Source organism: Mustelus asterias, unplaced genomic scaffold (genome assembly GCF_964213995.1).
Source record: "Mustelus asterias unplaced genomic scaffold, sMusAst1.hap1.1 HAP1_SCAFFOLD_152, whole genome shotgun sequence".
NCBI lineage: Eukaryota > Metazoa > Chordata > Chondrichthyes > Carcharhiniformes > Triakidae > Mustelus > Mustelus asterias.
This window is the reverse complement of record NW_027590173.1, coordinates 251,164-278,775: the sequence shown is the minus strand read 5'-3', so window position 1 is coordinate 278,775 and position 27,612 is coordinate 251,164. Positions and strand designations below refer to the sequence as shown.

Below are 27,612 nucleotides of genomic sequence, written 5' to 3'. Positions count from 1 at the left end.
ACAAATTTTACCTCAGACACTGTGCTCTGCACAATCCTGGTGCCAGATGAAGTTAATATGAACTTTAGTGAGGTGGAATCCAACAGGGTTTCCCCACGCAGCTTCGAACCTTGCTCGCAGAGATTATGATTGCAAGTGTTTACTTCGGCTGCTTCACAGAGCCGCAAATCCCAGTGAATGTTTGGTATGAAGGTTTTGGATCTCCATCATGCTTTCAGCTGCATGGCTCCGGGCCGGGTGCAGCTGGGTGAACTTGGAAATGACATCTTAGTATCCCGGGCTGGCATGGACAAGCTAAGCCGAATGGGTTCCTTGTTTGCTGTAACCTTTCTTTGGTTCTTTCTGTGGTTCCATGAGGAAAATCACAGCATGAAGATAATTTTTAAAAAATCAGCATCAGGGCACCAGGGCAAAACAAGGTCTCATATCAGAGGAATATTCTTATGCAATGACACACAGAGCATAAGAAATACATTTCATCAGAATGTATTGAATGAATGAGAATTTCAAAATGCTGCTTAGATGATCTGACATCGTGTTCATTCAAACACATTGCAACAAGCTGGTCATTACTGGGCGTTAGGTATTCCTGATTATAACAGTTTGGGAATGGAAGGAGCAGGTTCACATCTGCGCATTGTTAGGCCAATCTGTGTCTCAGATTGAGAGCTCCCACGACAGGCTTTCCTCTCCTCTCGCTCTGTGCTGTGGATTCTCCGGGATTAGTTGGAGTTTCCCTGTTCAGTAACTGTTAAAGTCTCTGAGGCCAGGAATGTTCACAGTGTCTGTTCCCGAGATTCAGGGGGCTGTCTCCAATCAGAGCTGTGCCGAGGTTAACCCAGAACTGGTTGAAATGATGATGCTGTTCACAAGCTGAATTCTATTTGATCAGATGAAGATACAGATTGTGTGCACTCAGTTGCTAAGCAACAATATCCCACCTTTATATTGAGTTAATGAAAGGGGTTCGAGTGATAGACAGAGACAGAGTGAGTTCGAGTAGTGAGACACCGACGGCCAGGCAATGTCTCAGTGACTGAAATCCCTGTAAATTCCGGCAATATACAGAAGGATTCTCTTGGAGAAACAGAAATTGCAGTGTCAGCTCTCACTGATATTGTAGCAGAGACACATTATTCATTCCACTCAGGAAAAATGCTGCATTTTTACAGAAGAGTTGGGGAGATTTTAGGAAGTGTGTCAGGGTCCTTAGGTCGGTGTAAATGAGATTTACTGAATTGGACACAGCGATGAGGGATTTTAGATGCCAGATTTGTTTGGAGAATACAGAGTTCCTCTCGTTGAAGTACACTGAATTAACTGCGACTCTGAGAGATGCGTGAAAGTGTATAACATATTGAACTAAGATGTGGAGATGCCGGCGTCAGTATTGACTGCTGAGGCTGTTGCAGCAATGCCGTCGTCGTGGGGGTTGCTGGTGGAGAGTGCCGAGACGTCCATTGTGACGAGGAGTATTCCTGGTTCAACTGTTCCATGGGTGCTGAGCTTCTTTAAGAAATTCGTGGTGTCGCTTCAGAAGCTGGCGGCTCCTTTTCGAAAGCTTTCAGGATGCCTTCGACTTAGCCAGAGAGGATCTCACATAGAATCCTCGTGCCTAATTTTGAACTGAAGTACTTAGGCTGAAATCGTTGCAGTAACTGCGAGCAGAAAGATTTGGGAACAGTGAAGATTTAAAAAGTATAGGAAGCATAGGGTCATCGCACTTCAGAAGGAAGCATGCAGTCGATTGAGTCTGTACCGGCTCTCTGACAGAGCATCCCACTCTATTCCCAGGTAATTACCCCGATATTCCCCCTAACCCAAACATCCTGTGACATTATAGGATAATTTAGCACGGTCAATTCACCAAAGCTGCACATCTTTCAGGAAACCCATGAGGGCACTGGAAGAAGGTGCAAACTCCACACATGTGGAGATGTCTGCTTTCTTGCATCTTTGTAGAAACTTGATGTCTGTGTCGATATGCGCGACCTTCTTGGAGATCCTCTCCACTTGGAACCGGATTGGAAACTCCACACAGACAGTGAATCACGGACAGATTTGAAACCGGGTCACTGGCCCTGTGAGGCAACAGTAAAAGTGGTTGTAGATAAGATAATTTTATTTATTTGTCAGAGTAGGCTTACATTCACACTGCAATGAAGTTACTGTGAAAATCTCCGAGTCGCCAAATTCCGGCGACTGTTCGGGTACACCGAGGGAGAATTTACCGATTCACCTAACCTGCACATCTTTGGAATGTTGGAGGAAACTGGAGCACCCAGACGAAACCCACGCAGACACGAGGAGAACGTGCAAGCTTCGCACAGACAGTGAACCAAGCCGGCAATCGAACCTGAGGCTCCGGAGCTCTGAGGGAGCAGTGCTAATCATTGTGCCGCCTCAAATAAATTAAACCAATGCGATAGCGGGAATCGATCTCGGTCAACTGCCTGGGAAGCAGCTGTGCTCACCATTCCAGCACCATCACTCGGCCAAAGAGCCCCCTTTCACTGCGAGTAATGGATCAATCTCGTTCTCTATGAGGGTGGTGGAAGCACATACGATCACTGATTTCACAGAAATAGTTTATCCATATTAGCTGCAGTGTGTCTAATCTACCGGACACCCTGCAATAAGTCACCATGCTTATTTGGAAAGCAGCGTCCTCCCTATGACATGTGCCGTCGGGAGGGACGAGAGTATCAGCACAGTGGAAACAGCACCACGTTAAAGACATAGTTCATCATTATTTGGACAGAAATCAACATTCCTTCTTAACCACTGGTTTAAAACATGGAATTTAATTCCCAAAATCACCGTGAATTGATAAAGTGAAGTTTCCATCCTTTCCGGTTGTATTAGATACATATTGTTCCATATGTTTCTTTCTGTGTCTCCGATTGTTTGTGTTTGCCTGTTGGCACCTGTTCCAATTTAACAAGTTCAACTTACCGCTCATTCTGTCCATATCAACCTCAGATAAGGTAAAACTTACAGCACTTGTGTGATCTTGCGCTGCCTCAAAAATATTGTGGTCACTCATTGCTGAATGCTTCGCTGCTGTCAGAATATTAATTAATTCGTTCTCGATACTTATCACTGAATTTAGCATGACTATTTCTCTTCTGGCTTCAAAGCATCGTTGAGGGCAGGAGACATTAAATGACAAAGGAGTTGATGGTATGAGGCTAAGATAAATGCACTCGTGCTGAAACTATAAATGTGCGTAAACTTCCAAGAAATGTACAAAATTGGGACAGAGATTACAATCTCAAAGAAATGCAACAATTTCAAAGAAGAATCATATAATCCCTGCAGTGCAGAAGGAGGCCGTTTCGGCCATCACGCCAGCACAGAGAACAACCCACCCAGTTCCATTCCCCGTAACCCCATGTATTTACCTTGCTTGTCCCCCTGACACTAAGGGACAATTATAACATGGCCAATCAACCTAAGGCACACATCTTTGGAGTGTCGGGGGCAACAGCAGCACCCAAACGAAAACCACGAGGACACAGCGAGAACATGCAAACTGCACACAGACAGTCACCCGAGGCTGGAATGAACACGGGACGCTGGCGCTCTGAGGCAACAGTGCTAAACACTGAGACCACCCTCGTGCCTTAAATTTGTTTTTATTTGATTTTTGGTTTGATTTATTATTGTTACCTGTATTAGTATCTTGTGAAAAATATTGTTTCTTGTATGCTATACAGACAACGTTTACCAATCATAGAAAAGGAAAGGAGAATGTAGTATTCCAGTCATGGCTAGGATGTAGAAAAAGATTAGTTGAATGTAAGGTAGGTCTATTCAAGAGTTTGATGGCAGCAGGAAAGCAGCTATTCTTGAGTCAGTTGATACGTGATCACTGACTTTTGCATCTTTTTCCCAACGGAAGGTCGAAGAGAGTATGTCGGTGGTTTGTGTGATCCTTGATTATGCTGGCTGCATTTCTGAGGCAGCGGGATGTGTAGACAGAGTTAATGGATGGGAGGCTGGTGTGTGTGATGGACTGGGCTTCGTTCATGACCCTTTGTACTTGCTTCCAGTCTTGGTCAGTGCAGGAGCCTGTGATGCAACCGGAAATAATGTTTTCTCTGGTGCATCTGTAAAAGTTGCTGAGAGTCGGAGTAGACATGCAGAATTTCCTTAGCTTGCTGAGAATATATAAGCGTTGGGGGGCTTTCCCTTGGCCTGGAGGGACCAGGACAGGTTGTTGGTGATCTGCACACCTAAAAACTTGAAGCTCTCGACCAAAAGAAAATGGCAGATTGATAACGGCAGAAAAAAAAGGGACAAAATAGAAAGTATGTTATTGTGTTCAGTACAAGAGAGATGAAATGCAGGAACTGGTGGTTCAAGACTACCATGAATAGAAAAATAACAAGTGAAGATATCAAAATAGTGCGTTCAGGAATTGTGCACTGAGCTTCATTGGAACACGAGAGAAGACGAAGGACATAGAGATCAGAGTGAAAACAAGTGAAGAATTAAAAAGGCCGTGGACCAGAATTCTGAGCAGAAGTGGATCCACAATTTTGGACTGAATGGAGGAATCCCACAGGGTTATTAATCAATATTTGTTTGGAATCCACAAACCAGAGCAGAGCATGATGTGAACAGCAAATACGATTAATTTGGGAGAGGAAATTGTCTTTTCATCTGGAAGTAATGTTAGAGGCGTTGGACATTGAGTAGATTTGATCGCGGGTGGGGGGCGGGGATGGGTGGGGGGGGGCGGAATTGCTTTAATTGATAGGACATGGGCGAAGGTGTAAAGAGGAAAATCTCCACTCAGAAAATTGAAAGGACTGCAGAGGGGAGTGGAATTCTAGTGGTGGCAACAATCTAGAGCTGGCAGAAATGACAAAGGATGATGCATTGAATGAGAAGAATATTGGGGAAGAAGGTAAAGTGAAGTTTGTTTATTTATTAGTGTCACAAGTAGGCAGACATTAACACTGCAATGAAGTTACGGTGAAAGTCCCCTAGTCGCTGCACTCCAGTACCTGTTTCAGTACACTGAGGGAGAATTTAGCATGGCCAGTGCACCTAACCAGCATATCTTTCGGACTGTTGGAGGAAGCTGGAGCACCCAGAAGAAATTCACGCAGCCATGGGGACAGCGTACAAACTTCAAGCAGATTGTGACCTAAGCCAGCAATCGAACCCAGGTTCCTGGCGCTGTAAGGCAGCAGTGCTAATCATTGCACCACTGTGTCGCCGTGATGAAAAGGGGAAAACTTTCATCGTTTCAGAGGGGAAGGGATGAGGGTGAAAAAAAGGAAGTGGGACATAAAAGCTTGAAATCCCTGTCAACCTCAGTGGGAGCAGATCATCGGGTGAGGAAACAGGAAAATGGATGCGAATTGTTGGTGTGATAAGTTCCATATTCCTTCCTCACTGTTCAGATCCCGAAACACAAATTCCAATTGTAAGATTGATTTCCATATTTCTTTTTTTGAACATGTTGTTTTGCTTATAAAGCTGTCTGTCATATTGGGGAAATTATTTATATATGTATTATTTATTATTTGATGTCCTATTGACATATGTATTTACATACAGTGAAAAATATTGTTTCTTGCGTGCTATAACAGACAAAACATACCGTTCATAGAGAAGGAAACGAGAGAGTGCAGAATGTCGTGTTACAGTCGTAGCTTGGGTGTAGAGAAAGATCAACTTAGTGCAAGGTAAGTCCATTCAAAAGGCTGATGGCAGCAGGGAAGAAGCTGTTCTTGAGTTGGTTGGTACGTTACCTCACACTTTTGTATCTTTTTCTCGACGGAAGAAGATGGAATCGTCCAGGGTCCTGTGATCCTTAATTGTGCTGGCTGCTTTGCCGAGGCAGCGGGAAATGTAGACAGAGCCAATGGATGGGAGGCTGGTTTGCCTGTTGGATTGCGCTATATTCATGACCTTTCGTAGTTCCTTGCGGTCTTGGGCAGAGCAGGAGCCATACCAAGCTGAGATATAACCAGAAATAATGCTTTCTTTGGTGCATCTGTAAACGTTGCTGAGAGTCGTAGCTGACATGCCAAATTTCCTTCGTCTTCTGAGAAAGTAGAGGCATTGGTTGGCTTTCTTAACTATAGTGTCGGCATGGGTGGACCAGGACAGGTTGTTGGTGATCTGGACACCTAAAAACTTGAAGCTCTCGAACCTTTCTACTTCGTACCCGTTGATGTCGACAGGAGCATGTTCTCCTTTACGCTTCATGAAGTAGATGACAATCTCTCATTTTGTCGACATTGAGGGAGAGATTATTGTTGGCGCACCAGTTCACCAGATTCTCTCACTCATTCCTGTACTCTGTCTTATCATTGTTTGAGATCAGACCCACTACGGTAGTGTCGTCAGCAAACTTGAAAATCGAATTGGAGGGGAATTTTGCCACACAGTCATAGAACATAGAAAGCCACAGCACAAACAGGCCCTTCGGCCCACAAGTTGCGCCGATCACATCCCCACCTCTAGGCCTATATATAGCCCTCAATCCCATTAAATCCCATGTACTCATCCAGAAGTCTCTTAAAAGACCCCAACGAGTTTGCCTCCACCACCACCGACGTCAGCCGATTCCACTCACCCACCACCCTCTGAGTGAAAAACTTACCCCTGACATCTCCTCTGTACCTACCCCCCAGCACCTTAAACCTGTGCCCTCTCGTAGCAACCATTTCAGCCCTTGGAAATAGCCTCTGAGAGTCTACCCTATCCAGACCTCTCAACATCTTGTAAACCTCTATCAGGTCACCTCTCATCCTTCGTCTCTCCAGGGAGAAGAGACCAAGCTCCCTCAACCTATCCTCATAAGGCATGCCCCCCAATCCAGGCAACATCCTTGTAAATCTCCTCTGCACCCTTTCAATGGCTTCAACATCTTTCCTGTAATGAGGTGACCAGAACTGCGCGCAGTACTCCAAGTGGGGTCTAACCAGGGTCCTATAAAGCTGCAGCATTATCTCCCGACTCCTAAACTCAATCCCTCGATTAATGAAGGCCAGTACGCCGTACGCCTTCTTGACCGCATCCTCCACCTGCGAGGCCGATTTAAGAGTCCTATGGACCCGGACCCCAAGGTCCTTCTGATCCTCTACACTGCTAAGAATGGTACCCTTCATATTATACTGCTGCTTCATCCCATTGGATCTGCCAAAATGGATCACCACACACTTATCCGGGTTGAAGTCCATCTGCCACTTCTCCGCCCAGTCTTGCATTCTATCTATGTCTCGCTGCAACTTCTGACATCCCTCCAAACTATCCACAACACCACCTACTTGGTGTCGTCAGCAAACTTACCAACCCATCCCTCCACTTCCTCATCCAGGTCATTTATGAAAATGACAAACAGCAAGGGTCCCAGAACAGATCCCTGGGGCACTCCACTGGTCACTGACCTCCATGCAGAGAAAGACCCCTCCACAGCCACTCTCTGCCTTCTGCAGGCAAGCCAGTTCTGGATCCACAAGGCAACAGCCCCTTGGATCCCATGCCCTCTCACTTTCTCAAGAAGTCTTGCATGGGGGACCTTATCGAACGCCTTGCTGAAGTCCATATAGACCACATCCACCGCTCTTCCTTCGTCAATGTGTTTGGTCACATTTTCAAAGAACTCAACCAGGCTCGTAAGGCACGACCTGCCTTTGACAAAGCCGTGCTGACTACTTTTGATCATACTAAACTTCTCTAGATGATCATAAATCCTGTCTCTCAGGATCCTCTCCATCAACTTACCAACCACTGAGGTTAGACTCACCGGTCGGTAATTTCCCGGGCTGTCCCTGTTCCCTTTCTTGAATATAGGGACCACATCTGCAATCCTCCAATCCTCCGGAACCTCTCCCGTCTCCATCGACGATGCAAAGATCATCGCCAAAGGCTCCGCAATCTCCTCCCTCGCCTCCCACAGTAACCTGGGGTACATCCCATCCGGTCCCGGCGACTTACCAACCTTGATGCCATTCAATAGTTCCAACACATCCTCTTTCTTTATGTCCACATGCTCGATCCTTTCTGTCCACCGCAAACCAGCAGTACAACCACCCAGATCCCTTTCCACCGTGAATACCGAGGTAAAGTATTCATTAAGCAGCTCCGCCATTTCTAACGGTTCCGCACAAACTTTTCTCCCTTCACCTTTTAAGGGTCCTATGCCTTCACATCTCATCCTTTTACTCTTGACATATTTGTAGAAAGCCTTGGGATTCTCCTTAATCTTACCCGCCAAGGCCTTATCATGACCCCTTCTCGCTCTCCTAATTTCCTTCTTAAGCTCCTTCCTACATCCCGTATACTCCTCTAAATCCTTAACACCTCCTAGCTCTCTGAACCTTCTGTACGCCTCTCTTTTCTTATTCACCAGGCTCATCACAACCTTCGTGCACCACGGTTCCCGTACCCTACCAACACCCCCCTGTCTCATCGGAACGTTGTCATGCAGAGCTCCAGACAAACATTCCTTGAAAATCCTCCACTTTCCTTCGGTACTTTTCCCCAAGAATGCCTCCTTCCAATTTACCCGTCTAATTTCCTCCCTGATGACACTGTATTTCCCTTTACTCCAGAGAAACACTTTCCTAGCCTGCCTGATCCTATCTCTTTCCAATGCTATCGTGAAGGAGATAGAATTATGATCGCTATCCCCAAGATGCTCACCCACCGAGAGATCCTCCACCTGTCCAGGTTCATTAGCCAGCACCAGATCAAGTACAGCCTCTCCTCTAGTAGGCTTATCCACATACTGTGTCAGGAAACTCTCCTGGACACACCTAACAAACTCCTCTCCATAGGTGTATAAGAAGTATAGTAGGGGGCTGAGAACACAGCCCTGTGGGGCACCGGTGCTGAGGATGATCGTGGAGAAGGTCTTATTGTCTACCCTTTCTTACTGTGGTCTGTAAGTTCGGAAGTTCAGGATCCAGTCGCAGAGGAAGTGACTGCTTCGTGAAACACTTCTGTTCAGTTAATAAACATCACTCGGATTTCACAGTCTTCTGTCATTTCAATTTTCAACCTTGCTTTATACTGATCTTTCCATCTCAGCCTCCTGCAATATTCCAATGAAGCTCAATGTAATTTCCAGGAACAGAAACTCATCTCTCAATGAAACATTTTACAGCCTTCCAGACGCAGCACCGAGTCAAACAATTTCCGACATTAAACTCAGCTCCATTTTGCTTCCAAAATTTCTTTGCAGGTTTTGGTTTTTACCCTCATGTTTACTCTTGTTTTTGGTTTCACTTCCTTCTCAACACAAACTTGGTTTCTTTACCTCCCGTTTAGACTTACCCCACCAACTGTTTTGTCATTGAAGCATTGCTGTAATTCACGTGTTTAGATGCAACAAGAGAACAGTTCACACTCGATTCAGTGATGAGTGACGAATGAGAATTTATTAATGTGCTGACAGAAAATGAACATCTCCAACTTCTCCCTGTAACCTTGCACATTTTTCTTTTTCATGTAACAGCCTAATTCTTTTTAGAATGCTTCAATTGAACTTACCTCCATCACACTCTCCGGCAGTGCATTCCTCAAATTAAGCATTCACTGTGTGAGAAAGGTTCTGTTTGTGTTTCTATTCCATCCTTTGCTAATGGTGTTACATCTGCTTTCTCATCCTTGATCATTCCAAGAGTAGTTACAGTTTGTCCCTATCCACTCCATCCAGACGATTCATGACATTTAATATCCCTATTAAATCTCCTTCAATTTTCCCTTCTCCAAGGAGAGCAAGTCCAAAGTCTTTGATCCATTTCATTCGTGAAGATTCTCAGTCACAAACAATCTCATGAACCTTTTATGCACTCTCTCCAATGCCTTTTCATTTTTCCTAAAGCGTGGCATCCAAAACAGGCTACAATACTCCAGCTGGATGTTTTTAAGTGTCTAACACCATTTGAACATAACCTCCTTGCTATTGTACTCCATGACCCTGTTCATAAAGGGTAGCCTTCAATATGCTTTATTAAACGTATCTTAACCTGCCCTGAATTGTTCAGTGACATATACACACGCACAACCAGTTCCGTCTGCTCCTGCACCTCATTTGGAGTTGTACCCTTTACTTTATTTTGTCTCTCTCATCTTCCCACCAGAATGAATCCCTTCACAATTCTCTGCTTTAAATTCCACCGGCCTCTTTTCCATTCATTCGAACAACTTGTCTATGTCCTTTTTAAAGATTTGCACGATCCTCCTCACATTTCGCAACACTTCCAAGTTTCACATTATCCACAAATTCAGGAACTCTGCCCTGTGCAACATTACCTCGAACACTAATACATGCTGGTGCATTTTCACAGTATTTCGAGCTTGTGTGCATCTACACGTGATTCACTGCAGATTGCGGCATTTAACGAAAAAACTGAAGCGAATGTCTGCATACTCCACGTAACAGTGACAAATGCATTGGTGTTGATTTCAAGAGATTTTATTATCAATATTAACAGAAGTTAGCAGAGGATGATTTTGATCCATCGACTTCTGGCTGATGGGCCCAGCACGATTCCGCAGTGCCACTTTGCTCCAGCACTCTGAACTTTTGCTGCCTATTAATATCGCCAGAGAAATATTCATTGCTGTATTGTTATTTAACCCCAACACCAGTGTATCGTCCATCGTTGTCCTTGAAAATGTGGTGGTGAGCTTCCTTCTTGAACCGCTGCAGTCCCTGAGATGTAGGTACCGCCACAGTGCTCGTAACCGAATAGTGTTCGGGAGGTTGTTCCAGGATTTTGCGACAGTGAAGGGACGGTGACATTTTTCCAAGCCAGGACGGTGAGTACCTTGGAGGACAACTTCGAGGTGCTGGTGTTCCCATGTATCTGCTGCCACTGACCTCCTAGACGGTAGCAGTCGTGGGTTTGATTGTGCTGTCCAAGGAGACTAGATGTAGAAATACTGTTCCCATTGGCAGAGTGGAGAAGGATATTTTTTAATGTGCTGAGAGTTTAGGAACTGGAATGCACTGCCTGAGCGTGTGGCAGAGACAGCATCAAATCAGAATTGTCAAAGGGGAAAGGAATTAGCACCTGAAGAGAAATGATTTGCAGGTTTATGATACAATGGCTGGGAAAGGGACGAGATGATTTGTTCTTGGACAGGACAGCACACAGACAAAGGGTGTAATGGTCTCTCTCTCTCTCTCTCTTTTGTATCTATTCTAAGATTCTGCAGGTGCTGGACGCATTCTGTCTCCGGTACAACATAAGTGTGTGATATTCATTATAAATCCTTCTGAGAGGAGTCAGAAGGATTCTGAGAGGAATCCTTCCTTCAGAGGTGACGATCACGAGGGGTCACGGGCTCAAGGTGAGAGGCGCGAGGTATAACTCAGATATCAGAGGGTCATTTTTTAACCAGAGAGTGGTGGGGGCCTGGGATGCGCTGCCAAGTAGGGTGGTGGAGGCAGACACGCTGGCATCGTTTAAGACTTACCTGGACAGTCACATGAGCAGTCTGGGAATGGAGGGATACAAACGAATGGTCTAGTTGGACCAATGAGCGGCACAGGCTTGGAGGTCCAACAGGCCTGTTTCCTGTGCTATACTGTTCTTTGTTCTTTGTTCTTTGAGACACTTTGCAAATCTGTACTCATTCTACCCGGAAGATATCGAATTGAAATTGGGCCTTTTGGTGCACTTAGTACATAATTCCACACGATTCTCTGGTCAAATCTTTAATGTAACATCACCTGCTTATCTCTGAATTTCATTGCCCATCGTCTCATTACCTAGATTTCAGCTTAAATACAGCTGAATTAATCGAGTCAACTGCTCCAGCCTATAACAAGTTCCAAACTATACCGACTACATGGGAAAGTACATTAATATTGAATTCTCTGTTGGATTTAACGCTGACATCCAATCATTAATTCCTGTTTGATCTGACTCTGCAACACTGACAGTTCAGGTCGGTATCTTTCGCTCTGTAGCAGTTCTGGGTTGCGGCCAGTAGATGTCAGCACACTCTGGTAGACTGAAGTTTCGACATTGTTGTGTCCCTGTCAGTTGTCTAAATTTCAGCCTGCTCGAGTGTGCTGACATCTACTGGCCGCAACTCAGAACTGCAACAGAGCGGAAGATATTTACATGAACTGTCCCTGTTGCAGAGGTAGATCCAACAGGAATTAATGATTGGATGTCAGCATTAAATCCCATAAAGAATTCAATATTAATGTACTTTCCCATGTAGTCGGTATAATTTGGAACTTGTTATATTGAATTATATTGAACCTGGGACGGAGGAATTTAGGAATGCTACATGCATTGGCCATATCATTTCCTAATCTATCAATACGCTGCTTTCCCCTGTATTCACCATTTAAATCCCGATAAATGAGCAAGGCTATGCTTTTTAAGTGAAAAGATTAGTGCCAGTAGGCATTTTATTTTGAACCAAGTGGCATTTTGAATCATAGCTGTTTAGCATAGTTGGAATTTCGTTAAGCAGCAGTTTAATTACTAGTGCAAACCTATTCAAACATCGAACACAGTAAAGTTTTCTTGCCTTTGATTGGGGATGGAATATAGAGAGAAACTTTCTTTTCTTGATTTATATTACTGACCTATATCTTGGTGTATAGGTTTCAATCTCAAAATTTGCCAATGATGGAAGACTTGGAATATAATTAACTTGAGTGAGTAGGATATTGCACGACTTTAAGAAGATATATACAGGCTTTTGGAATGGGCAGACACGTGGCACATGACGTTTAATTTGAGGATTTTCACAGTAATTTCATTGCAGTGTTCATGTCAGCCTACTTGTGATTAATAAATAAACTTTAATTTATGTAACAAGTGTGAAGTGATACATTTCAGTCCGAAGGTCGATGAGAGGTGATATCCTCTTCCTAATCCCTGTTGCACTTTTACCATGCCAAGGTTCCACAGTTTATTCACCCATCTCAGAACTCAGAACAACTTTCCAATGATGCAAGACTCTGAAATATTATGCGCCAAATGAAGGAGGAACTTGATAGTCGTCAAGAAGATATAGACTGGCTGACGGAATGGGGCAATCACGTGACAGGTACAATGTAATGAATGTAAAGAAGTGTGAAGTGACACATTTTGTTCAGAAGGTCGAGGATAGGTGATATGAAATAAAGAGTATACCTTTACCGGTCCTTATCACTATTGAACCTTTACCAAACCAAGATTCCACAGCCTATTCACCCATCTCAGACCCCATTGAATATCCAGCCTGCAGTCTACATTGCACCGTCTATTTGTACAGTGATCATTAAACATTTAGCGTTCCCACTTTCCTATTTACCTTCTCCCTGCCACGTCTTCCTGTTCTGTCACACAACCCAGTCAACATTGGCACCTCCACTTTGTCCACTGCCAATGGTGGTTTATCCTGCCCAATCCTCATTGTGTTTAAGCTTGCTCAGTTATATTGCTCAGATTGCACACTGTCTCACCTTTGTTATGCTCCATGAATAACAAGTGAACAAATAGACCATCCATGATTAAACACTGTCACTTTTTAATGTTTAGCGGTGAGTTTCATGAAGTGCTGTGTGTGATTCCCTTCTTTATGCTTCTGTACAAATTTTGTCAAAGGGAAATTAGGTAGGTTCTTCATTAATAAGGGGGTCAGGGGTTATTGGGAATAGGCAGGAGAATGTGGATGAGAAAGATATCAGCCATGATTGAATGGCGGAGCAGACTTGATGGGCCACTGGCCGAATTCTGCTCCTATGCCTGCTCTTATTGTCTTATCCAAATATATCTTCAATTCTCTTTTCATTAACAAAGAACTGAGCGGGTGATGGACACAGTTCCAAAAGAGACTTTAAAAAAAGAGAATGGATTTCAATATTTACACATCTCAGGGTGTTGCTGGGAGACGTTTTCAGGCTGGAGCAACCAGAATAACAATTAATTTTATTAATTTGAATTGTTCAAAATCATACAATGGAGCATCCATGTGGATGAAAGGAAACTTTAAACTGTGCTGCTGTGCAGTGCTTCAGGAACTTGTTTTACAGAAATCTTCATTCATCAAAAGTGTTGCCTCACCTGCTGAGCTGTTTCCAGCATTTTCTGTTTGTGTTTCAGATTTCCAGCAACCACATTATTTTGCTCTGTGTTCTGTGCAGGTGTTTACCTGGAACAGGGAACACTTTCTGATCAGCCCTGCGGCAGGCAGACTAGAATGTGGCTCCAGACTATCAAACCTGCGAGATTGTCCAGGAGAATGAGGAAGAGAGAGAGCGAGGGAGGAGCATTCTGTGTTGGACAGATATCGTTTATAGAGGACACAAATATGTGTATTTGCACAGCTCTTTTAACAGACATAAGATGTCCCGATACGACTTGTAATCAACGAAGTTCCTCTTCACAGTTTTCGATGTTGTAACTACGAGATTGTTGGACTTAGGGAGAGTTTCTACATTGTCAAAAATCCATACATGAGCTTCTAAATTCAGCTCTGTGCGGAGAGGACTGTGGCACAATGGATAGTGCGTTGGACTTCTACATGATAGTCAGCCGTTAAACGTTATAGATTCGAATCCCAGCAAACTCTCACTCTGAATCAGGTGGGCAGTAGGTTCAGAGCTGCAAATTTTTAGGTGTCCAGATAACCGACAACCTGTCCTGGTCCCCCCACACCTCTACTTTCTCAGAAGAATAAGGACATTTGGCATGTCAGCTACGACTCTCACCAACTTTTGCAGATGCAAGATAGAAAGCATTCTTTCTGGTTGTATCACAGCTTGGTATGGCTCCTGTTCTGCCCAAGGCCACAAGGAACTACAAACGGTCGTGAATGTAGACCAATCCATCACGCAAACCAGCCTCCCATCCATTGACTCTGGCTACACTTCCGACTGCCTCGGCAAAGCAGCCAACATAATTAAGGACCCCACACACCCCGGACATTCTGTCTTCCACCTTCTTCCGTCGGAAAAAAGATACAAAAGTCTGAGGTCACGCACCAACCGACTCAAGAACAGATTCTTCCCTGCTGCTGTCAGACTTTTGAATGGACTTACCTTGCATTAAGTTGACCTTTCTCTACACCCAAGCTATGACTCCAACACTACATTCTGCACTCTCTCATTTCCTTCGCTATGAACGGTATGTTTTGTTTGTATAGCGCGCAAGAAACAATACTTTTCACTTTATGTTGATACACATGACAATAATAAATCAAACCAAATCAAATCAAACAAGTTGCTGCTACATTGATGTGTTTCAGAGAGGGGAAGCTGCGGCAACATTTTTTGCTCTGCCATCTCTCCACGTTGTTTACTCGGTTCCCAGAGAAACCACGGATTTGAGAATAAATCGCAAATCCTGTTTTTCTTTAATAAAGTTTGGCACAACGTTCGCCAGTTCAGTTAGTTACAGTAACATCCTGTTCAATTAGATATTTAGCTTTTTTACACTAAACGAAACGTAAAGAAGATTAAGGAACACACTCAAACAAACAATTTATAAATAAATATAAATAATCAATACATAATAGTGTCCTGCAAAGAGCTGGTGTTGTTCCGATGTATGCGCTGCGCTTACTCTTCCAGTCTAGAGTGGTTGTGAGTGTTGGAAGGTGCTGTCAAAGGAACCTTTGGCGAATTTCTGCAGTGCAACGTGGCGATGGTGCACACTGCTGCCATTGTGCGTCCGTGGTGCAGGGAGTGAATGTGTGTGGATGGGAAGACAATGAAATTAGATGCTTTATCCTAGATTGTGTTAAACGTCTGTACTGTTGCTCAAGATGCAGACACCCAGGAAAGTTACCTCAGGAAACCAGGTGCTCTGACCTCCTCCCACAGTCTAAAGATGTGCAGGTTGGGTGGATTGGCCATGCAAGATTGCCCTTCCGTTTCCCAAGATGTGTAGGTAAGTAGATTGGCGGGGTGGATGCATGGCGCTCTGGGGATAAGGCCTGTGTGGAATGCTCTATCGGATAGTCGGTACAGATTCAAAGCGCAGAACGTTCTCCTTCAGTACTGTGGTGATTCTATGATTCTCAGGCAAACAGACTGTGTTAGAAATTCACGAAGAGAAAGGGGGAATGCTGTGTTTGTAGCATTTACAGCAGTGAGTTTGTTGCAGATTAAATAGTTTACTTCAAGCGGGAGCTGATGAAAATTCCTGTATCCTCTAAATAAACAGCAGAGATATTTGCGGGAAGTATCGAAATGTGGTTATTTTGTATCTCTGCAGAACACCTACTGGAAAGTGAAAAACAATATTAACTTGCAAGAAAGTGATACTTGGCCTTGTGCGATAGCATAGATCACTTGAAAGAGATTTAATCGCACTACAATGGAATGTCGGAAATAAATTTCAGCTGTGGGAGTATCTGTGAAAATAGAGATAGCTCACATTTCAAATCTTGACCTTTCACTAGACCGACCTGTTTCTCACTCCACAGATGTAATGGGTTGGGTATAGAATCATAAGTCAAAAAAATACAGAATCCCTACAGTGGCCAATCGAGACTGCACCAATTTCCCTGTAAACTTTTCAAATCTGTCCTTCCCCCCGCCCCCCGACATTGTACATCAGAGAATATCACACACATCACTCAGTGAAACCACTCGGCTGAACATTGAGCGGCCTATCGTGAGCTGGGTTCCATTTACTGTGTTCAGATACACATCTGATATAAAAGTAGCCATGTTCAGGATGTGATTCACACACCCAATTTTCTGCTCTGAATTCAGATGTGCTCCTCCTGTGACAAGAGATGATATCTTCAGAACTTCATTTATACGGAACATGTGTGTCGCTGGCCCGCGAAACATTTATTGTCCAGAATTAATTATCTCCCAGAATTTGAGAGTGAATTCATTATTGAGCCACTGCACTCCCTTCGGACAGGGAGTTCCAGGATTGTGAGCCAGCCACAGAAACGGCAATATATTTCCAAGTCAGGATGGTGTGTGTCTATCGGAGTGGGACTTGCAGATGGTCGTTTTTTCTGTGCATCTGCTGCCCTTGTGCTTCCAGGTGGGAGATTTCGCGGGTTTGGATGGTCCCTGGCGTAGGAGGAAAAAGCAATACCAGGCGTGGAATTTGAACTCACGCCGCTAGAGGAGACAGCGACCTTAACGCAGCGCCTTAAACTGCTTGGCCAGCCTGACTCCCTTGTTAGACAACCGAATCTGCACAAGTCGATTTGAATTGCATATTCATTGTCATCTCATTTAAAACTCGATCTGCTTTTCCATTTTTCAACCCCAGCCAGGAGCCCGTATCTGAGTCCCATCCTTCCCGAAGCCGGCGGGGAGTGGGGGTGGGGGGGGGGGGGGGGGGGTGGGGGGGGGGGGGGGAGAGCTTCTTATTGCTGCATTGCTCTGTTTGCTCAAATCAACAAAGATCCAATTCCCGTCCTCCCTGTTCCTGAGACGAAGATTTTGAGATTGTAAAATCTGAGCAACGTGAACATAGAACATAGAACAGTACAGCACAGAACAGGCCCTTCGGCCCACGATGTTGCGTCGAGCTTTATCTGAAACCAAGATCAAGCTATCCCACTCACCACTATCCTGGTGTGCTCCATGTGCCTATCCAATAACTGCTTAAATGTTCCTAAAGTGTCTGACTCCACTATCACTGCAGGCAGTCCATTCCACACCCCGACCACTTTCTGCGTAAAGAACCTACCTCTGATAACCTTCATATATCTCCCACCATGAACCCTATAGTTATGCCCCCTTGTAATAGCTCCATCCACCCGACGAAATAGTCTTTGAACGTTCACTCTATCTATCCCCTTCTATCCAATTGGAGAGTTACATCCTGGCAACAGGAATATCCCTCCACAGCTGCTTTCAGAACTGCTGAATATTTCCAGCATTTCCTGTTTCTCATTTTGTGTCTTCATTTCAGGAGTTCATTTACTGGCAACCCAAAGCCTGTCTCTCGAACACAGCTCCAGACACGGCTGTTCTGATCTTCTCACAGACAAGTTCACTCTTCACCTTCTGACACACATGCTTTAAAATCGGCTGTTATCACACTCAGCATCCTGAGGCATTGCCGTCAAACCTCTTCCCAACCCCACCCGCCCACCAGGGTCACAGTGGTAGAAGTGTTTTTTCATAGGATTTGACAAGCGCAGGAGCAGCACTGTGCTTCTGAGGGAAAATAAGGGATTGATGCACACTCACGAACAGCCTGATAATGAGTCAATCTCTCTCTCTCTCTCGCGCACACACAAACACACATACACACACACACACACACACACACACACAAGCGCACACAAGTGCACACACACACACGGTGAAATTCGAAATCTATAAAAATATCTGGATTAATGACCTTGAATCGATTGTCGTAAAGAAAAACTGATTCTGTAATGTTCTATTGGGAAGGGTTTCTTGGTCTGGCCTACATGTGACTTCCGACACACAGCAATGTAGTTCACCCTGAGCTACTCTTGGAGTTGACCTACCAAAGCATTTGGTTTGAGGAAAATTTGGAGGCGATGGTTTTGTGGTATCATTGCTGGAATATTAATCCAGAAACTCAGTTAATATTCAGGGGCCATTGCAGCTGGTGAAATTTGAATTCAATAAAAAATATCTGTAATCAAGAATCTACTGATGACCATGAAATTACTGACCATCGTCGGAAAAACTTATATTGTAAACTAATGCCCTTCAGGGAACAACATCTGCCGCCCTTGCCCGGTCTGGCCTAAATGTGACTCCAGAGCCACAGCAGTGTGATTACATCTCAACTGCCCTCGGTAGCTAGGTTTGGGCAATAAATGCTGCCCAGCCAGTGACGCCCAAGCCCCATGAATGAATAAAAACAAAATGTTGGCCCTGTCAGCGACGCTGAAAAAAATACATCGGAGATTCAAAATGAGGTGATCCATCAACTCGTTTACAATCCTAGACATTGCAAACACGGAATGAATTCAAAACTAAATTACAGTTCCCGGAGCTGACTGTCAGAACAAATCGCTTGTACACGCACAGTTCCATGACAGAATAAGAAAGATCCCAACCCTCACACAGCAGCAGATAATGAAAAACACAGTCTGAATATGACACAGATATAAAGGTAAAGTCAGCATAGTCCCAAATGACCATCCACTGATCCCCATCTCAACAGGGAGGGTCTACTGGTGATGATTTAGTCTCAGGATTACCATACCTCAGTCGAGAGGCAAGGCTGAGAATACCTAAAGTGCTATCTAATAGCTAATCAGCATTTTCTTTGCAGTAAATTGTTATCAGGTCCTTGCTTTTGGTTATAAAGCCATGGGTACTGTCCGCTTTATTAACGGCACTTCCAACCTGTCCTGCCACCTTCAATGATTTATACAAATGCCCACCCATTTCCCGCGGTTCCTGCGCCTCGTTTTGTAATTATACCCTTTCTTTCATGTTGTCTCTTTGTGTTTTTCCCACCAAAAGGAATCACTTCATTCTTCATCTGCCACATGTCCTCCCATTTGACCAACCTGTCTGTGTCCTATCGGAGTTCTACTGAAATTTTTGGAGCTCATTTCACAACCACAGGATGTCCCAAAATATTTTAATGACAATGAAGTATTTTTGAAACTATACAATTGCTCAACTTTTGAACTGTTTGTTCAACGACGTCAGAAATTCCCATATGGGAATGGGGAATAAATGCTGCAGCTGTGGCTCTGTGGCGCAAAGAATGACATGTTGGACTTCTCATCATTGTCTGGTGAGATATTCAAAAGTTGTGGGTCAGAATCTCATCGGAGTCGGCTTTTTAGATAAAGTTTGTAGAAATAAGGAACTGGTGTATCAATGTTCTCAGAGAAGTGAAACTGCCGCCTCGAACTTCATAGAATCCCCACAGTGCAGAAGAAGGACATTCGGCCCATCGAGCTGCACCGACAACAATCCGACGCAGGCCGCATCCCCGGAACCTCACATATCACTCGGGCCGCAAATGAAGCTGGAGTCTACTTTGGGGATTCTGAAACCACATGTTCTCGTGGTGCCAATCTCCCGCCCAAAGCTAGTGTCCTGATTTGAATCGATGCCAGATCGAGCTTCTCATTGGATTTGGAATCTGGAATATGGATTTGAGTTGGAATATCCACCCATCAAGCCTGTCCAACTCTGTGTCCAACCTTCATCTTGGTTCCGTGAATCTCAAAATACCAACCAATCATCAGTTCACACTCAATAAAGAGAAAACGCACCACCGACGAGGATGGGATTCGAACCCACGCGTGCAGAGCACAATGGATTAGCAGTCCATCGCCTTAACCACTCGGCCACCTCGACATGCAATGCCAACGTTTCTAATCACCTCTTGTGATTTTAACACATGGCACCAAGAACACATTTCTCCTGCAGGATAATGTTGTGTTTCTACCTTCTCGTTAATTTTGGTTCGCTGTTACTCTTTCATTCGATGTAAATCCCGAGCAAGAAAAGAGGGAGTCAATTCCCTGTTTGAGTTTTGAATTCAACGAACATATCCCAGATGTAAAAGAGCAGCCAACACTGTGAGCTTGTGGCGCAACGGTAGCGCGTCTGACTGCAGATCAGAAGATTGCGTGTTCAAATCACGTCAGGCTCTTGGAAAACGACAAATCTCAAAACTACGAAAGGAGTTAAATTTTATGGATACTTCCGGTTCGCATGCTCAGTACTTTTATGTTTGAACAATGTGTCAGGGATGTGATTCGTACATTGCTTCTAAAGTTAAAGCAAGGTACACAGTCCCAAGTGTTTGTCGTGGTCATCAAAGGGGATAGATAATTGGTGGTGATTTAACCGAAGGAGTCGCACCTCAGGCGAGGAGCAAGGCTGAGAAGCCGGGGCCTTCATGAACAATCTCAATTAATACAAGGATTGATCCCGAGCTTTTAGCTGAAAAGGCTGTCCAGCCAACTGAGGCAAAGAGTAAGGATAACGAGACTGGTAACTTCAGTTATCACAATCTGTTTTCGACCAGGTGGTTGAGAAAATTGGGCAGCAGCCGAATGTTTCATTTGACGTGAGTGAGTGAGAATATGACAGCAAGAGAATGGTTTCAATCCAGCGACCTCTGGGTTATAGGCCCAGCACGCTTCCGCGATGCCACTCTGCTCCGGAATGTCTTCCGGTCCCTGCCTATTCCTGGTGCGCTGGAGAGAGGAAGCTGTTCATTGCATTTTTATTTCAAATAAGACCCGCGTTTTGGGAAGCGCACCATGGCTGGACAATGACATGTAACTCTTCTCTCTGTTGTGGAACTGTGATCTGACGTTGACAGATCTTCACTGTGGTTGTGTCAAATTCTTCCCTGTTATGTAAATATATGTTCCCGGTTGTGTATATATGATCCTTCTTGAGGAGAAGTTTTCTCTGGTCTGTAAAGGTGTTTCCTGTTGTGTGACATGTTTTCAGTTGTTCTATATGTTGTCTGTGGAAAACAATCGACGGAAATTACAAGGCCACCATTACAGAGACTTGCTTTCAATTCCAGACTTAGATTGGCTGAATGGCCTACTCCTGTTGCTGTTTTCTATCCATGTTTCCATGTGTCAAATCAGTGAATTTAAATTTCACCAGCTGCCGCGGTGGGATTTACTCCGTGTCCCCAAAGATTAGTGCGGGTTACTGGATTACCAGCCCAGCGACATAACCTTTCATCCCTGTAAACAAAAGCAGTTCATTTAGATCATTATTAATCCTCTTCCGAGGAGATGAGAATTTCCTTCACAGAATTTCATGAAACCGATCGAAACAAAGCATTTTGTGCCAGTTGGGAACATCAATAATTTATCCAGAACAAACAGATATTGTGGAATTGTTCGGAGGTAAAATTATTGGCATGAGTGGGAGTTTAATTGACAAAATAACAAGGAAATGTATTGTGAGAAAGAGCCCTGCAACGTTTGGAAGAAAAAGTAGACTTCATATGACGCGAAAAAACTCGGTTCCCATGAAGTTCCACCAGATTTCGGTATAAAGCGGCCGCGGCAAGACTCGAACGTGGAAACTTCTGATATCATCGTAAGAAATACCGACGTCAGGCCATGCGGTCAGCTCACGTACGCCTCAGCTGACGTGAGCACCATGTGAACAAATATAGTGACAATATTATTTTTCATTCCATTGTAAGATGACCCAAAGATTCCCAGATCCCCGAAAATACAAGGGAAAGCTCCAGCAACGTGCGTAATACTTTTCGACGTCGAAAAAGCCTTTAACTCTGTGAGTCGTGAAGATACATGGAGCGTCAGGAATGGAGCATGAGTGTATGATTATAAGAGCAGCAAGGCAATGTTGGAGCTGCACAAAACATTGGTGAGGCCACAGTTTAAGTACTGATTGCAGTTCTGGTCAAATCACTACAGGAAGGATAGGATTGTACTGGAGAGGGTACTCATGCCATTCACCAGGATGTTGACGAGAAGGGAGATTTCATAGGCTCGGGTTGTTTTCTTTGGAGCAGAGAAGGCTGAGGGGAGACTTGATTGAGGTGTATAAGATTATGAAGGTTATGGACATTTTGGATAGGAAGCAGATGTTCTTCTCAGTTTCAGGATTGATAACAAGGGCAGAATTTTAAGGTGAGGGGCAGGACGTTTAGAAGGGATTTGAGGGAAATATTTTTTACACCCAATGCTTGGTGAGACTCTTGGATTGCAATCCCTGGGAAGGTAGTAGAGGCGGGAAAATGTCACTAAATTTTCAAAGCATGTGGAAGAACACTTGAAATGTCATAACGTTCAGGACCATGGGCCCAGTGCTGGAGGGTAGGATTGGTGCAGGTTTAATGTAGGATTGTCGGTGCAGATTTGGTGAGCTGAGGCGCCTCTTCTGTACTGCATGACTCTCTCGCCATTATCCTAAGACTTGGCTGCTCACTGACATGTGTCACCATCCTCTGCCTACTCCACAATCACATGCAGTCAGTGACACTCACCAAGTGAAACAACACAAACCCCGTTCAGTGAAGTCTGCAGCCAAACAAGGTTGTGACGTTGCCCCAATTCTCTTTTCCATTTTCCTCACTGCAATACTGCACCTGTCACCCAGCAACTTACTCTGGAGATTATCAAAGGAAGGACAGGAAATTGTTCAACCTGCACCCTCTTCATTTTAAAGGCAAAATTTCTCTTCAGTCATTGAGGTTATGCACTTTGGAAGGAGGAATGGAGGCATAGACTATTTTCTAAATGGGAAAATGCTTAGGAAATCAGAAACACAAAGGGACTTGGGAGTCATTGTTCAAGATCCTCTTAAGGTTAACATGCAGGTTCTGTCGGCAGTTAGGGAGGCAAATGCAATGTTAGCATTCATGTCGAGAGGGCCAGAATACAAGAACAGGGATGTACTTCTGAGGCTGTATAATGCTCTGGTCAGACCCCATTTGGAGTATTGTGAGCAGTTTTGGCCCCCATATCTAAGGATGTGCTGGCCTTGAAAGGGTCCAGAGGATGTTCACAAGAATGATCCCTGGAATGAAGAGCTTGTCGTATGAGGAACGGTTGAGGACTCTGGGTCTGTGCTCGCTGGAGTTTAGAAGGATGAGGGGGGACCTTCTTGAAACTTACAGGATACTGCGAGGCCTGAATAGAGTGGACGTGGAGAGGATGTTTCCACTGGTAGGAAAAACTGCAAATTGTAAACTGCAAACTGCAAAACTAGAATCAGAGGGCACAACCTCAGGCGAAAGGGACGATCCTTTAAAACAGGGATGAGGAGGAATTTCTTCATCCAGATAGTAGTGAATCTGTGAAACTCTTTGCCGCAGAAGGCTGTGGAGGCCAGGTCATTGAGTGTCTTTAAGACAGAGATAGATAGGTTCTTGATTAATTAGGGGATCTGGGGTTTTGGGGGAAAGGCAGGAGAATGGGGATGAGAAAAATATCAGCCATGATTGAATGGCGGAGCAGACTCGATCGGCCGAGTGGCCTAATTCTGCTCCGATGTCTTATGGTCTTATGGTCTCGGCTGCAGGGAAAGCTTGAGTGGGTGTTCACTCAGAAACATGGCCTCAGCTCCCTGAGCGTTCCTTCTGAGAAGCAGATAGGAATTTGGTCGGTAACATTCAGAAAACTAAAGATCATTCCCAACATCCCTGACTCGGAAACACACACAGAAACAGCTCCACAAAGAACTAACTGAAGGATTGCAGATAAATAGGAAAAATCAAACCCCTCCCAGCTTCACACAGAACACTGACCATCGGAACACACACGTCCTTTCACACATTGTCTGAGCATTGAGTTACAGGTATCTCCTCCTGCCTGTCTGCATTCGCTGATGGAACTTTTTTCTCAAATAATTGCTGAAATTGCCAACTCGTCTTTCTCATAGGATTAGAAAGATGGGTATATTGAATGGTGCTCTACTATTCACTCCTCAAGCCTATCAAACGCTGTGTCCAAACTTCACCTGTGACAGTGTGGCCAAATTCCTCGCCAGCTCGATTTTCAAGTCTCTGTCTCTGTTAGTCATTAGTACTGTGTGAGAGTGTCAGAGACATTCTGAACTTGTCAGGATACATTGTCAGTGGAGCTATCGGTGAATGTTAGATTTATTCCCTATCTGTCATTTTCTGGTACATTGTATCTGAGATATATTTCATCCAAATCTTTCATTTCCTCCAGTCTGGTCAGTGAAGCATCTCGCTCTGAACCACTCGCCTTCGCACAGCCGCTCATTCCATGTGTCCAGTTGGAAAGCTTTCTGAAGGAACAAGCTGCCTGACAGAGCGCCGACGATAATCCTCCACTGTCTGATCGAAAGCTGCAACAGGAGCTGCTTATTACATCTATGATGAACGTGTCGGTCTTTACGTTCAGTGGTGTAGATTCACATCATCCTTCTTTCGAGCTGTCTGTCACAAGGAGTCTGGAAAATCTATTGAGCAGGTACCCGCTGATGTAAATGTCCAGTTTGCAATCTGCCCGAGGAGTGAGCAGACTGACTCTGGTCAACATTTTGGAAAGATTTGATTTTTGTGCTGAATGGTTGTTCTGAGATTGTGATGAGTTTATTTCTGTGAAGTTGTTCTGATGGGAAAGTGGGGAATGATTGGAGTTGCCTTTAACAGAATGAAGCTCGGGCCGGTTGTTCACTTTTCAGAGAACATTGAAAAACCTGTTCCTACTTTTTCAAACTTTATGGAAAGGAAGACCCGCCGGGATTCGAACACACAACCTTTGAATCTCTTATCAGACAATAATTCGAAGTTCAACATGCCAGCCGTTGCACCTTAGAGCCACACCTCCAGCATTTATTTCCCATCCCATTTCCCATATGGGAATTTCTGACGTTTTTGAACAAACAGTTCAAAAGTTCAGCAGTTGGACAGTGACGACATTTCAAAATACTTTATTGTCAGTAAAATGGTTTGGGAGGTCCTGTGGTTGTGAAAAGAGCTGCAGAAATTCCAGTCGAACTCGTGGAAGATTGTATGTCAGAGTGTGTGGGGAAGTTGGTGGAATGGGAGAACATGTGGCAGTTGAAGAATGAAGTGATTCATTTTGGTGGGAACAACAGAAAAACAAAGATGAAAATGGAATTCAAAACAGTTTGTGTGGAGAGTGTATATCCATTACCAAGTGTGTCACGGTGGTCGACTGGTCTAAGGCGCTGTAATCAGGTCGCAGTTTTCTCTGGAGGCTTGCATTCAAATCCCTTTCCTGAGATTGTCTGTTTTTACCCTTGACTAGGCACCATCCAACCTACGAACTCTTTCACTTGGATGCCCAAGGGCAGCAGATACTGTAAAACAATGGCCATCTGCAAGTTCTACTTCAAGCCCACCCTGACCAGGAAATATCTCCCGTTTCTGTGGCTGGCTCGCTGTCCTGGAATTCCTTCCCGAACAGCAAACTGTATGTCCATACATTACATGGACTGCACTGGCTGAAGAGTAAGCCGACCACCAAATTTTTGGTTACATTCCAAATTAATTGCCTTTACATCAAACGATTGTATCTTTCAGTCTTTCCGCGGTGTTGTATTTGCAATGTGTGGAAAGATGTTGGATATGGTGTTGAAGTGTTTCACATCAGTTCATTCATAACAACCCCTGAGCTGCTGTGATGGAAATGGAATTTACTGACAGAAACTACATTTCCAACATTTCACATCTGGCTGCGGAGTTAGGACCTGTGTGAAAGCCAACCTTCTTTCAGATTTTTGAAGGGTGTTAACAGCTGGTTTGGTAAAGCATTTCCTGATGAGGTGGCTGAGTGGTTAAGGCAATGGACGACTGGTCCATTGTGCTCTGCACGAGTCTCTTTGAATCTCATGCTTGTCAGTGACACGTTCCCTTATTCAGGGCGAATCAATGATTTGTTTTGGAATTCACGAATGAAATTTCGAGTCAGATTTGTGTGGTGAAGAGTCCAGCACTATTCCATGTTTTCATATTCCTAACCACAGGAGAAATTCGAGCTGATGATCGATTCAAAACAGGACACCAGCTTTGGGCCGGAGTTTGCCACCATGAAAACATATGGTTTCAGAAGCTTCAAAGCAGACGCCAGCTTCATTTGCGGCCATCGTGGCAGATTCTATTTTTCCAGAATCGGCAGTTCAGCCAATAAATGAAGAAAAAATGATTTCATAAAACCAGAAGACTTGGGAACAGATGACCGTCCAGCCCGCCGTATCTGCTCCACCTTCGTGAGATCATGATAGATCCGGTATGATCAAAATATCTGTCTACCTCAGCTTTAAGCATGCTTACTGACCCAGCCTCTACAGCTTCCTGTGGTAAAAATTCAACAGGTTCGCAAATGTCTGAGAGAAGAAATTGCTAAATGCCTATTTTTTAACTGGGCAGCGCCTTTATGTGAGATTATGCCATCTGGTCCTCGACTCTTCCATAAGGAGAAGCAAACTCTCTGCATCTACCCTGGCAAACACCCTAGGAATCCTATAGCCTATCCCTCTCTTGTCCCTCCTACAGCCTCAATACACCGTCTGACAGTTTGCCTCTCCTATATCCTCACTCTGTTGGAATGCATAGCAATCTTTCCTTGTTCTCTCTCTGCATCTGATAACGACTGAACTCTATCCTCCCCACCTGAAGTCTACAGGCTCTCACACTGAAGCTTGGTGTCACTCAGTTCCTAATTTATCATTTATATTCCGTTCTCTGCTCTTTATTCCCTGTCTGTTTCCGTTGAACTCGGTGAGTTTTGACCATTTGATTTGATTTGATTCATTATTGTCTCATGTATTGAGATACAGTGAAAAGTATTGTTTCTTGCACGCTATACAGATAAAGTATACCATTCTTAGAGTACATAGGGGAGAAGGAAAGGGGAGGGTGTAGAATATAGTGTTACAGTCATAGCTAGGGTGCAGGGAAAGATCAAGCTAATAAACGGTATGTCCACTCAAAAGCCCGATGGCAGCAGGGAAAACGCTATTCTTGAGCCCAGGGAAAGGTCTGCCATAATCTGCCGCAATGGAACAGCAGGCTCGAAGAATCAGAAGTAGGGAAATTCAACTCTAAATCCCATGTTGCTGTAAAGTCAGCTGGTAAGTTTAGTTAGTACCTTTTTCCTAAATGAAAAACGTGGAAGATTGTGTGTCGGTGTGTGTGGTGATGCTGGCTGCTTTGCTGAGGAACTGTGGATGGAATTAATGGATGGGAGGCTATTTTACGT

The 27,612-nt window shown here is 44.3% G+C and overlaps 2 non-coding genes across 2 annotated transcripts; one reads left to right on the top strand and one right to left on the bottom strand.

Annotated features, from left to right (window-relative positions):
* Positions 1-20,184: 20,184 nt before the first annotated feature.
* Positions 20,185-20,266, bottom strand: trnas-gcu (transfer RNA serine (anticodon GCU)). Its single transcript has one exon. It is a non-coding gene; the product is annotated as a tRNA-Ser (tRNA).
* A 226-nt stretch (positions 20,267-20,492) lies between these two features.
* trnac-gca (transfer RNA cysteine (anticodon GCA)) lies at positions 20,493-20,564 on the top strand. The gene has a single exon. It is a non-coding gene; the product is annotated as a tRNA-Cys (tRNA).
* Positions 20,565-27,612: the final 7,048 nt, after the last annotated feature.